The sequence below is a fragment of the Scyliorhinus canicula genome, chromosome 25 (genome assembly GCF_902713615.1).
Source record: "Scyliorhinus canicula chromosome 25, sScyCan1.1, whole genome shotgun sequence".
NCBI lineage: Eukaryota > Metazoa > Chordata > Chondrichthyes > Carcharhiniformes > Scyliorhinidae > Scyliorhinus > Scyliorhinus canicula.
This window is the reverse complement of record NC_052170.1, coordinates 7775223-7788271: the sequence shown is the minus strand read 5'-3', so window position 1 is coordinate 7788271 and position 13049 is coordinate 7775223.

The following is a 13049-nucleotide window of genomic DNA, read 5'->3' as shown; positions in this document are numbered from 1 at the left end:
TATCAATTAATCCTTGATAATGCTATTGGGAAAAAATAGTCACCTGTATTTCAATTGGCAAGTCAAAGACATGCAGTCAGTATCAACCAGTGGACACATGTTTTGGATTTGCAAATACAGAAACATTGTTTGATTTGGAAAAAAAATAGAAATTTTATGATTTAGACCTAGATTTTCTGTCTCTTCCTGCCGGCAAGATCTGCCGGTCCCATCGATGGTGACCCCCGCTATGGCAGGTTCCCCAGCAGCAGGATGGGCAAGCCACACAAAGCTACATAGACATCGGCGAAACCAGAATAGCCCACCCGCAGCCAATGGTGAACCACCTGGTTTAGCTCACTGGGCTAAATCGCTGGCTTTTAAAACAGACCAAGGCAGGCCAGCAGCACGGTTCAACCTCTGCCCTCATCTGGAATCCTGGGACTCCGATGTACCAATCGGAAATTCCCTGGATCATTTCCTCTCCCTAGACACTGCTGTGAACCAAGGAGGTTCGATATGCCCACCATTTCCCTTATGGAGATCTGTTAGTTTAGTATTGACCAAATTAGTAACAAACATTGGCAAAAAGCTTTGACAAAGGATTATCTGGACTCGAAACGTTAGCTCTTTTCTCTCCCGACAGATGCTGCCAGACCTGCTGAGATTTTCCAGCATTTTCTCTTTTGGTTTCAGATTCCAGCATCCGCAGTAATTTGCTGTTATCCAGATGTAACAAACATTCCTGTTTTTACAGCTGAGCTGTTGACTGGTGAAACTTGTTGAGCCATCAGGGCAGATATGATGAATCTTTAACTAAAATGCTATAATTAGATTGTCATGTATTGAATCCAAAGTCATTGGTTTGCCTAATAAAGCCATATTCTACATAGTGCAAGATGCTCATATTACTAATACATCCTGACTGATGAAAATTTTTAAATCTTTTTTTATTTTTATAAATTTAGAGAACCCAATTCATTTTTTTTTCAATTAAGGGGCAATTTAGCATGGCCAATCCACCTGCCCTGCACATTTTTGTGTTGTGGGGGCGAAACCCACGGAGAATGTGCAAACTCCACACGGACTGTGAGCTAAAGCTGGGATTGAACCTGGGACCTCGGCGCTGTGAGACTGCAGTGCTAACCACTGTGCCACCGCGCTGCCCTCCTGTCTGACGAAAACATGACACAAGCATGTGAAACAGGAGCCGAACTAGGCCATTTTGCTCTTTGAGTCTGCTCCGGCATTCAACAAGATCATGGGTTGGATTCCCCTCCGTTCTGGAGACTAAGTGCTCCCGCTAATGGATGTAGGAGCATTTTCAAGACCTGTGTATTTATTCAGCTTCCATGTGGGGTTATTCCTTGTGGCTCAACTCAGTACAGAGAGGAAAAAGACACATTGACATCCTGGACAAGATGGCTATTTAATCAAGCTTGTTGAGTGTGCACGGAGAACAGACCTGGACATCTGCCAAGATCTGTTCTGCCGATCAAAGGCCAGAACATAGGACTTTATACAATTTTCAAAAAGCAATAGCCCACTCCAATTGGACGCGTCCCAATCCCTGAAGCTGCTACGTTTAAACTTATCCAATAGAATTGCAAGCAGCACATGATTGATCCTCATCCTGACAGCTGTGCTTACTAGTAATTTGCTGAGCATTCATTGTCTGTGAGAGGCAGAACAGCAAAACCCGCTTCCTGCATTGTTTCACAAAGGCAAGTTCGGCGGGATTCCCAGACGGCCCGCCTGGTTGGAGAATCCCTGGGGGGGGGGGGGGGGGGCGGTGTGAATCCCACCCCACCGCTCCGACGCCGGCTTCCGTATTCTCCAGCGCCAGTTTTCAGGCGGGGGTGGGGTTTATGCTGTGCCGGTTGTGGGCAGTTGGCAGCGGCCTCCCCGGCAATTCTCTGGGCCCCGATGGGCCGAGCGGCCATCGTTTCCTGGCCAGTCTCGCCAGCGTGAAATGGACATGGTCCATCACGGCGGGACCTGGCTTGTCGGCTGTCTAATGGGGTCCTCAGGGGGGCACGGGGCGGATATGACTCCGGGGGGGCCCCACGGTGGCCTGGCCCGCGATCGGGGCCCACCGATCTGCAGGCGGGCCTGTGCCATGGGGGCACTTGCCCTCCGTGCCAGCCTCTGTAGGGCTCCACCATGGGCAGCACGGAGAAGAATCCCCCTGCGCATACGCAGGAAACGCTGGCCAGTCTGGGCATGTGCAGAACCACACCGGCGGTTCGGCACATGCGGCAACTCGCGTGGCCCTTCGGTGCTGGTTGGCGCGGTGCCAACCACTCTGCCGCCGGTCTAGCCCCCCGGAGGTGCGGAAGATTCCGCAACTTCTGGGGGAGCCCGACGCCGGAGTGGTTCGCGCCCTCTTGCCGCCGGCGTCGGGCCATCCGGCCAGTTGCGGGAGATCCCGCCCAACATATCAGAAGTGATGTCCTTCCGGACAAGTTCGCTATCCTAAATCCCATTTGATTACTTACTGCTATGTACTAAAAATACATGTTTAATGGTTAATAATGATTACTCAGCCCTATAATTAATCTCAATCCTTAATAAAGTAATTTATGTAAAACTACTCTAGTGGCATGCTACCTATTCAGTTTTAAGAGGTATCATCGCTGAACCCCCCCCCTTCAGTAGAGACTCCGCTGATGCTCGTAGTGGTACCTAGTGTGATTCCCTCTCCTCTACCATGCTAATTTATGCATGGTGGGGATCTCCATGGAGTGGGCAGCCCAACACCGAGGTCCAGCGGTGGGCCCCAAATGCAAATCCTGCCCTCCACCACTCTGCTGACAAGTAGGGGTATCCTCCCGCCACTATCACCCATCACCTGAATAACAGGTCAACCCCCCCCCATCCCCCCATAGCACGCATGAGGGTGAACTAGTTCCCCCACCCCTTTCAAACCCCCCATCAGCCATCAGGCCCCCATGCCCTCCAATCAGATTCCACAGCCCCCCGTCAGAGATCCCAACAGAGACTCCACATCGGAGACCCCACATCAGAGACCCACCATTAAACCCCCATTAGAACCTCCAAGGGGGGGGGGGGGTGTGTTGGAAACTCGGGCTTCCAGCGATTTGCATCCTCCCGCCTGCGGGTTTTGAGGCCAGAGATGAGGGAATTTTTTTTTCTCAGAGGGTTACGTGACTTTGGAACTCTGCCTCAGAAGGCGGTGGATGGAATCAGGGAATATTTTTAAGGTAGAGGTAGAGAGATTCTTGTTGGGCAAGGGAATCAAAGGTTATCGGGGGCAGATGGGAATGAAGAATTTGGAACACGAATAGATCAGAAATGGGAGTGGATTCTCCATTGCCTGACGCCGGTAGTGGGTTTCCAGATCCGGCGGAGAATGCAGCAACGGCCGAAAAACGTTCATTACTTTGTAAGCTGCGGTATAAGTGATAAACATACGGAGTGAGGTGCATTAATTGTGAAGAGGAAAGTATATGTTTACCATACATCTGATGTTCTTTTAGAACTATTTAGAAATTACAGCACAGAAACCGTGTTGGCGTCCATGCATCATATACAGAAACACAAGAATTAGGAGCAGGAATGGACAATTCAGCCCCTTGAGTCTGCTTTACCATTTGATAAAATCATGGCTGATCTGGCTGCCGTCTTAACTCCACTTTCCGATGTGTCCCCATAACACTTGACTCTCTTTTTGATCAAAATATCTAATTAAGCATTAGTCATATTTAATGAATCAACCTCCACTGCTCTCTGATGAAGAGAATTCCATACACCAACAATTTTTTTTTTGCAGTACAGCACAGATCAGGCCCTTCGGCCCTCGATGTTGTGTCGAGCATTGTCCGAAACCAAGATCAAGCTATCCCACTCCCTGTCATTCTGGTGTGCTCCATGTGCCTATCCAATAACCGCTTGAGAGTTCCTAAAGTGTCCGACTCCACTATCACAGCAGGCAGTCCATTCCACACCCTAACCACTCTCTGAGTAAAGAACCTACCTCGGACATCCCTCCTATATCTCCCACCCTGAATCTTATAGTTATGCCCCCTTGTAACAGCTACATCCACCCGAGGAAATAATCTCTGATAACGTCCACTCTATCTATCCCCCTCATCATCTTATAAACCTCTATTAAGTCGCCTCTCATCCTCCTCTGCTCCAAAGAGAAAAGCCCTAGCTCCCTCAACCTTTCCTCATGAGACCTATCCTGCAAACCAGGCAGCATCCTGGTAAATCTCCTTTGCACCTTTTCCAATGCTTCCACATCCTTCCTATAAACACAAGAATTAGGAGCAGGAGTGGACAATTCAGCCCCTTGCCCAGAACTGCACAAGAGAAAAATATTCGACTCATCTCAGTCTTAAGGGGGAGACCCCTAATTTGTCGACTCCTCACAAGGGGAAACATCCTCTCAGCATCCACCCTGTGAAGTCCCCTCAGGATCTCATCAATTCAATAAGATCACCTCTTATTCTTCTGAACTCTAAATTATTACGGGCCCAAATTGCTCAACTTTCTTAAGTAAGTAGACCAGTGACCTCAAGAACTGTAGTTTAACTTTGTACTTCTGCCTGGATTCCCCTTGCAATAAATACCAATATTCCATTTACCTTCCTAATCACTTGCTGCATCTGCATACCAACCTTTTGTGATTTATGTACCAGGGCACTCAGATCCCTCTGTACTGTATATTTCTCAAACTTTCTTCATTCAAATAATATTCGAGCCTCCTCCTCATTCAACCCTACCAACCCTTTATTCCTTTCTCCCTCGTGTACGTATCTAGCTTCCCCGTCAATGCGTTTATTATCTCTGTACCGCATGGTATTTTAATTGGTTGAATATGCAAGATAGATACATGTAACATTTTTCTGTGTAGTGTTTAGTGGAACTTTTAGTGGAAATTTAGACTGGATTCCTGCTTGTTTTAACAATTTGCTCAATCTACAATAATTAGAAAATAGCCAAAAGAACTTTTTTTTCAACAAGCATTATTCTCATACTCCTTAATTATTAGCAACAATGGGAACTACAGGGTTAATGAGTGCAGGATGGAAAGTGGGCACTGTTGATGAATTTCCATAACTTAAGGATGGAAACATTCTGGCTGCTACAAGAAGGGTCAATGCCTTGCTCTACAGGGAATCATATATTGGGAGAACTTAATTGGCTACAGGCTTTTTAAAAAAAGGGTCAGGTCACAATGCAGACTGAAAAAGGCAATGATATCGTGATAAAAGCTATTTTCCCACACACTAATCCTGACGTACATATTTAAACTGACATGCTGAACTGTAGCAACATGTTTTCTGCTGCCTAATAACAGTTTTAAAAGGACCTACTGTGTAAAATCTCTGGGATTATTAATGCAATCAGAATGGAACATTACCTGCATTCCCTCAAAAGTGAAACCGCCCTTGGAATTCCACGTGCTGCTAGGATCAGACTCTGGTGATGCTTTCCCAGTTCCTTCTTCCAATAGTCTGCCACCCATCTAGAATGAGACTCAGATCTACATTTTGATAAATATTCTCCACCGACTAACATCCCTGCATTTACCGTCAGGCAGAAAGGGAGAAAATTGAAGGGGGGCAGAAAATTGAATGTGGGAGGGGGTGGAAAATTACTTTTAAGAGGTTTTAAGTGGATCATGAACAGAAGGTTCAGCATTTTACACTCTTCCTCCCAACCCAGACCATTTAATTTGTGTGTGGCTGCTCCAGTTTACTGTACCATCATTCAACTCTCATCCGTTCACAACCATTTCATAATTTGAGCTGTGTGATCAGGAAAGGTGCAGAGAAGAGGTCTGAGAGGCAAGGTCCTGCATCAATTCTCATACTTCATTCAGAAACCAGCTAGGAAGAATAAGGTTTGGGGGCTAGATTCTCCGCTTCTGAGACTCAGCGTGGACGCCAGGGCAGAATTCATGGACTTCCACGACATCAAAATGGGCGCGGCACCTGGACCGGTTCAGCAACCATGGAGAAGCTAGCACCGGCACCACGTGGAACACAATTGATTCCAATGGGAAACAGTGCGGGATTCACCGGGTCCATGATTGACACTCGGGAGCCTGACAAGCTGCAGCTGCACATACACATTATAGTCCTCACGTACACTCATCCAAGCCAACAAGGTGGCACAGTAGCGCGCCCATCCCGCTGATGGGTCGGCTGGGGCCAGAGGGCACCTAAAGAGGTGCCTTGGGGGAACACCCATACGTGCACAGCTGCATGGCTGCCCTGCAGACTGAGGCAATGGTGCTCCGTGCCTGTCCACCCTGACCCCACAGCCCATCTCCTGGCCACCCCCCTCGACTCCCCCGGCCCTGGCAGAAGCCCCCCCGTGTACGGCACGACTGTCATCAAACTGTGGTGATGTTGGACACTCTCCGTACCCCCCTCTCTCTACCTCAGCAGCCACGGCGCCTGTTTCATGATTTTTAAAAGCACAAGTAAACCTCATCGTCATTGCCCCAGTAGAGGTGGAGCATTGCTGAAGCCCCGGAGGATACCGGATCATTTTACCCAGAGCGTTGGGACGACTGATCACTTGCGGCTCAGTTTTTGTTGGAATATAATGCTGCTATGCAACCAATTAAAAACTAAATGCGCACTGCTGCCTCATGGCGACGAGGTCCCAGGTTCGATTCCGGCTCTGGGTCACTGTATGTGGAGTTTGCACATTCTCCCCGTGTTTGTGTGGATTTCACCCCCATAACCCCAAGATGTGCAGGGTAGGTGGATTAGCCACGGTAAATTGCTCCTTAATTGGAAAAATGAATTGGGTACTCTAAATTTATTTTAAAAAACTAAGTGTTGTCGCCAATGGGAAAACCGGTGTTCCCACTGATGCTGGCAACGCTGCTGAGGTGGGATTCAAAGGCATTTTGAAACTTTTTGGAAGCAGGATGAGCGTTGGCCTAAACATGTTGACAGATCTCTCTCCTCAGAGATCAGGGAACCATTTTTAAAGGGCCGCCCTGATCTCTGGATAACATGGCAGACCTCACAATCACTGGCAACCCCCCCCCCCCATCACTGGCAAGCCCCCCCCCCCCACCCAGTCACTGGAGGTCCCCACAATCACTGGCATGCCCCCTCTGAATAGCTACCACCCACGTCCCCCTCCCCCAATCATTGACAAGCCCCACCTCCCTATTGAGTGACACCATGTTATGGGCTCGGCAAATGCACTCCTTCCAGGACCGGCCTTCAAGCCGCTTTCCTCCTTCAGGCCCTCCCTTCAGGCCCCTCTGCACTTCAGGGCCCACCCCTTTCAGACACACCAAATCCCCCCAGCCCACCTCAGTCCCCCCAAGTGCATGGGCAGCACTCAGATAGAGCACCTGGTCATTGTAGGAAGCTCTTCAGAACAAAGAAACTGTGGTTAGAAACACCTTCTCAAAAAAGGGACACTTCAGAATTCATGGACCATGAAGTGCTATAAAAACAAACAAAGCTTATCCCTCATTTGAAATAGTCTGGACCTGTCAATCAAGGGGGCTTGTAAAAGGTAATGGACCATGAAATTGAATGTAAACAATGCAGTCCAAAGCTTTTAGACTTTCACCTTCATATGGTTGATCATTGATAGCGACCTGCTGGGAGAGATATCAAAAGTTTCCAACACATCAGAGGGAAGACTTGTGACTACAACTTGGCATGTTGGCAGATGTTGATTTTCAAATGTGACAGAGGAAAGACTTGCCAGTCAACCCCCATCCTGGGAAAGACCCCCGACTTGAACCCCTCCAGCTCAACCCGAACCTCCCTGTCCCCCTCCTCCCTTGAAGGACCCACCTTGGCAGCCTGGAGGTAAGTGCTGAGATGTTACCCATACCCTTGGCCTCCCTCAGAGTCCACGGCACCTGCTCTCGATTGTCAGGACCAGGAGAGGTTGGCGCTTGCAGGACTTCCAGTTGGGGTGGAGGGGGATAGCGTGTGGGGGTGGAGTGGGGGGGGGGGGGGATGCAGGGGAGCATACCGGGAGGCCACAGCACCTGGTCTGAAAACTTGGTAAATATATTTAACTTAATGTAGATGCGCTGTAATTAGCTTCTCGCCCGCTCTGGCCGAGAACCTGATCAAGCCAGGTGCAGCAGGCCGGGAGACTCACAACGGGTTTGACGCCAAGAGAAAATCCGTGTCAGTAGAAATAACCCTGCTCAACGTTGTAGCCATCGCAGATGGCCACCTGCAAAGGACCATGGGAATTATGGCCAACCCATGACTCAGACACACTCAGAGCTTGTGTGTGTATTTGCAACCCAGATAGCTAGACGCGATCAAAACCCCGCTCGTTTGCATTCTAATGGCCCATTTCCTCAGAACAAAAGGACTGTAGTCAGGTAACTGATACAGATGCAGACTAACCAGCGCCACTCCCTTTGCTAAGAAAGCCCAAACAGCCAAGGTCAATAACCGCTCAGGACATGCACAGCCATCAAGGCACCCGCCCCTTTATTGGCCAAAATCGAAGGCAGTGATGAAGCCTGTCGAATTATTTGGTCCGAAGCTAAGGACCGTCCCAAAGAGTGCGAAATCCCAGAGGGATAAAAAAGACACAGCCATGTGTTCGGTCTCTCTTGGCCCCGGCCTACGCCTAAAACCAAGTGTAGCATTACGACCAGAAGACAAGTTCAAGACCAACGATTGCTACCAGATGGATGAGCCCAGCAGAAACAAAGCCATTTCTTCCACCCAGCCACGCAAGATCCGAACAAAGGCCTTGTTCAGCTGCAAAGAGCCAATTGCCCTGAAGTTAAGTATAGGTTATTGTAGTTGTTAGGTGTGGTTTAACTTGTAGTGTTTTATGTTGCATGTCGAAGTAATCCTTGTGTATAAATTAACTATCTTTGAACTTGATCTGACTAACTGGTTGTGTGGTCCTTTGATCGATATCCGGTAAAGCCTTGTGGTGGTATCATTTGATACCTGCCGACACTGAAAAGCAATATTATCATTAATAACTGCCATATCTACTTAATATGGCAACATTATTGGTGCCGATTGGTGGGATAGTATTCCACTCATTAAAAAGAGCAACATTATTGGTGACTCCGGTGCCGATTGACAACAACGCAATCCTATTCTGACAAATTAACCAACCACAACTCAATTAACCCTAACCACAGGTGGAGCTCTTGTGCTCCAGGTTTGAGGGAATCAAACTACATGACCTGGCAAATGTTTCTAATAAAATAGGAAAGATAAATATTGTGTTAGTCTTGCTGCGGATATAAACGTGGAGCAAGTGTTAACTATCTGGATTATAACATCATTCTCAACTTTTGGGGCAACTGAATATATTCTCACCAAGATTTGAAAGATTGGTGGTGGCGTGTTACATGACACTGTGACAAGATACACATTTACATAGCCCCTTTCCGACTCTGCAAGAGAAATCGAGTAAAGGAAGCTTCACTTGAAGTATTGTATTGATCCGATTTGGCCCACAAAAACTTATTTTTATTTATCAGAAGGCTAATTCTTCATGGCTATTTCTAAGGATAAATGCTGAATCATGAGTCTGTTCTCGTATTGTCTAAAGATTCTTCTGATGCTTGTCTGTAATTTGTCATTTCTACAATAAAGTTTACAACTACCTTATGGAGTTGTGTAAAAGTACAGTCTAGTGTACAGTTTAGAGTATTCAAGATAATTGCACTGCTTTTTGATAATGGAAGGCTGCGCTCCCCTTATTAGTTAGGCTGTAAAGCCATGGAAACTACAAACTAAAAACCCAAATAATTACACTTATCATTTCACAATACTATTATATCCCACTGCTTACTTACACTCTTGTCTCAAAGGAAATAGAGCAATTTGTGGCATTTTGTGGAGGCATCTCCTCATTATTACAAATTCTATTTTATATTGGCTACCGTATCCAAGAAGACTTTAAATGTCTTCAGATCAGCCAGAATAAGTTGGCTGATTGCAACTGATTGCAATTGGACTTTTGCAACTGTGAAATTTGGCGAGCAATATACAGATGATAACTGGATACCCCACCCAGAATTCAAACTTTATCTAGGATAACATGATTCCTACTCTGAAGTTTAAAAGCCTATTCAAACAAGTGGAATTTCTATGGGCAACTAAGAGTCCAGTTGAGTCCAGGATTAAGTAGGTCGAAGTCTTCAATATATTTAACAACTTGGTCGATAGGCGGCACGGTGGCACGTTGGTTAGCACTGCTGCCTCACGGCTCCGAGGATCCGGGTTCGATCCCGGCCCCGGGTCACTGTCTGTGAGGAGTTTGCACATTCTCCCCGTGTCTACGTGGGTTTCACCCCCACAACCTAAAAATGTGCAGGGTAGGTGGATTGGCCATGCTAAATTCCCCTTTAATTGGAAAAAAATGAATTGGGTATGCTAAATTTATATTTAAAAAAAACAAGGTCGACAATTAAAAAAAATATTTACTGTTACTTCCCGTACCTTACACGCTCAAGTGTTTTTGATGTGGATCTATATTGTGATAGCTCTTTTGTGCTTGTTGAGTGATGTGTTCCACAGATTATATTTGTTCCTGATAACTATTTGATCAACAACGTTACATGGCTGATGCAATTATCAATTTGGAACTCTGCACTTTAACAAAGTTTGATATATGAATGAGGATATGCACTCATGGTGGGACTCACAGTCTGATTATTTAATGCATTGGAATAGTTTTTAATACATCATTTTAAATAAATCTCTGTGATTGGGTAATCTTTTTATCGTTATTTTTTGTACGTAATTTTTTAATGACCCAGCATTGTAATGAAATGAATTTCCGCATGAACAATTAAGCAAAATTGTCTATAAAATAATGAGGAGCATAGATAAGGTAGATAGTCGACATATTTTCCCAAAGGTGGAAGAGTCTGAAACTAATGGGCATAGGTTTAAAGTGAGAGAGGAGCGATACAAAAGAGACCAGAGGGGAAATTTCTTCACACAGAGGGTGGTGCGCATCTGGAACGGGCTGCCAGAGGCAGTGGTAGAGGCGGGTACGATTTTGAGCTTTAAAAAGCAGTTAGACAGTTACATGGGCAGGGTGGGTATAGAGGGATATGGGCAAATGCAGGCAAGTGGGACTAGCTTACTGACAGAAACTGGGCGGCATGGGCAAGCTGGGCCGAAGGGCCTGTTTCCATGCTGTAAACGTCTATGACTCTATGAATTGAATTGTGCAATTGTCCATTCACAAAATGTAAATAGATAATAATTCTTTATGTTACTTATTAATTACGGATTTTAAAATACCAATATTAGCAGTCTCACAAACAACGCCTAAGGGATACAAAGCTATTAAAAGCTGGATGTGCCATCTTATAAATCATCATTAGCGTTCCTTCTGTGTACGCAACCTTTACACAAACTTTAAACAGTACTACTGATATGAAAAGCTTTTATATTGTGTCATAATTCAACTAGTTTTCCTACACAATGACTTGAGAATTAATGGCTGCCAGATCAATAGTTGAGGAAAATATTGCGTTGAAGGTTGGAACAAACACAAAAAGGCATCAGAGCTGGACAATGTCAAATAAAGTAATGTTGAGACTATATTTGTAATAGTTTTGAGGTTAGCTATTTATAGTGGGAGCAGACCCTGTTGAATCATTCCCTAATCCAACACTATTCCAACAAAGGTCTGGAGTTTGTTCATTGCATCCCATCAGGCGCTAGATAAACAACTGCAACAGAACAACTGTGGGAAAATATTTTACATCTCAGCAGAGTGTATATGGCAGCCTTGAGGAAGTTGGCTGCGAGGACTCTGTGTTGTTCTCATCCAGAATCTTTTCCAGACTATATTCTTAAAGCAGGCAGCCTTGACAGCGGGAATATAACATTCTGATTCCAGTGCTGTTAATAACTCAATTTCTTATTTTACATAAAATGATACCTGTTTACTTTAATGGGGAACGGTGTCACAGTCCCACAATTGAGGATTAGCAGCGGCTGAATTTGTCAATTTACATATAGAGCTGGATTAATGGATATTTCAATGACCTCATACAGATAGCAAATAATCAGGGGTTAGCAGGTACATATACTTTATAAGAGGGATACCAGAAAATATACAGTTTAAAAATTGTATACTTTTAACAGTAAATCACTTTGAATAAAATGTTTGCATAAACAATACTACAATTCCCACTTTATAAGTATGGGCAAATCCCCTAATTGTAGAAGAATGTCATTGGTGTAACTTAGTTCAGATCACAACTGTGAAAATTGGGACCTGATTGAGAGACAAACATTATTTTATAATATGACTTTACAACAATGGAAAAAATATAACCCAGTAATAAATGTTTGAGTTCTAATAGATTCAAACTTCAGAAGCAAACTTTGAACAGTTTGCAATTGTCACTATTGCTCCATCTCTCTTTCCCCTCCATAAACGAATCACTAAGTCAAACTTACGACTTGTTGCTCTTTAGTTTGTTTTCTAGCTTACTGCTGTGCAACAGGTGCACTGAAGGGGTGGTGTGATGGAGGCGAACCGTGAATAGAAATTTGTGACAAAAGACTTCACAATGCCCGTTTGCTGAATAGAAATATAAATGTCCAAAATATATTCCAACTACAAACACGCCATTCATGCCTTTCAATAATATGTTTTGGTTCATAACAGGTGCAGCCAGATACAACTATAACAAGGGTTGAAGGCTCGCAAATTTGATCCTGCTAATTGCTGTGGATTTCAAGAAACCTAGACTACACTAGGACAAGGTTCAGATCTCTGATCCTTTAATACATGTCCTGACGCAGCAAGTCATGGTTAAATCTGATTTCTACCTGGTCAGGAAAGAGTATTGGCCATTGTGTGGCCTGGCAGAGAATTAGCAGCAGGCAGAACTGATGTGCAAAGTTTTGCTGTCAGCATTCTGCAAGAACATCTCGGACTGAAACAGGATGTTCCTGTGTTCCTGGCATAAACTGGAACCTGGCTTATGTACCAGAAGCTCCCATAGTGCTGTTCCACTAATAATCAGATACTCTGTGTTGCTGTAACAGCTGGATTTTGGCTTGCAGTGGGGAATCATTCATTAGCAGCTCTGT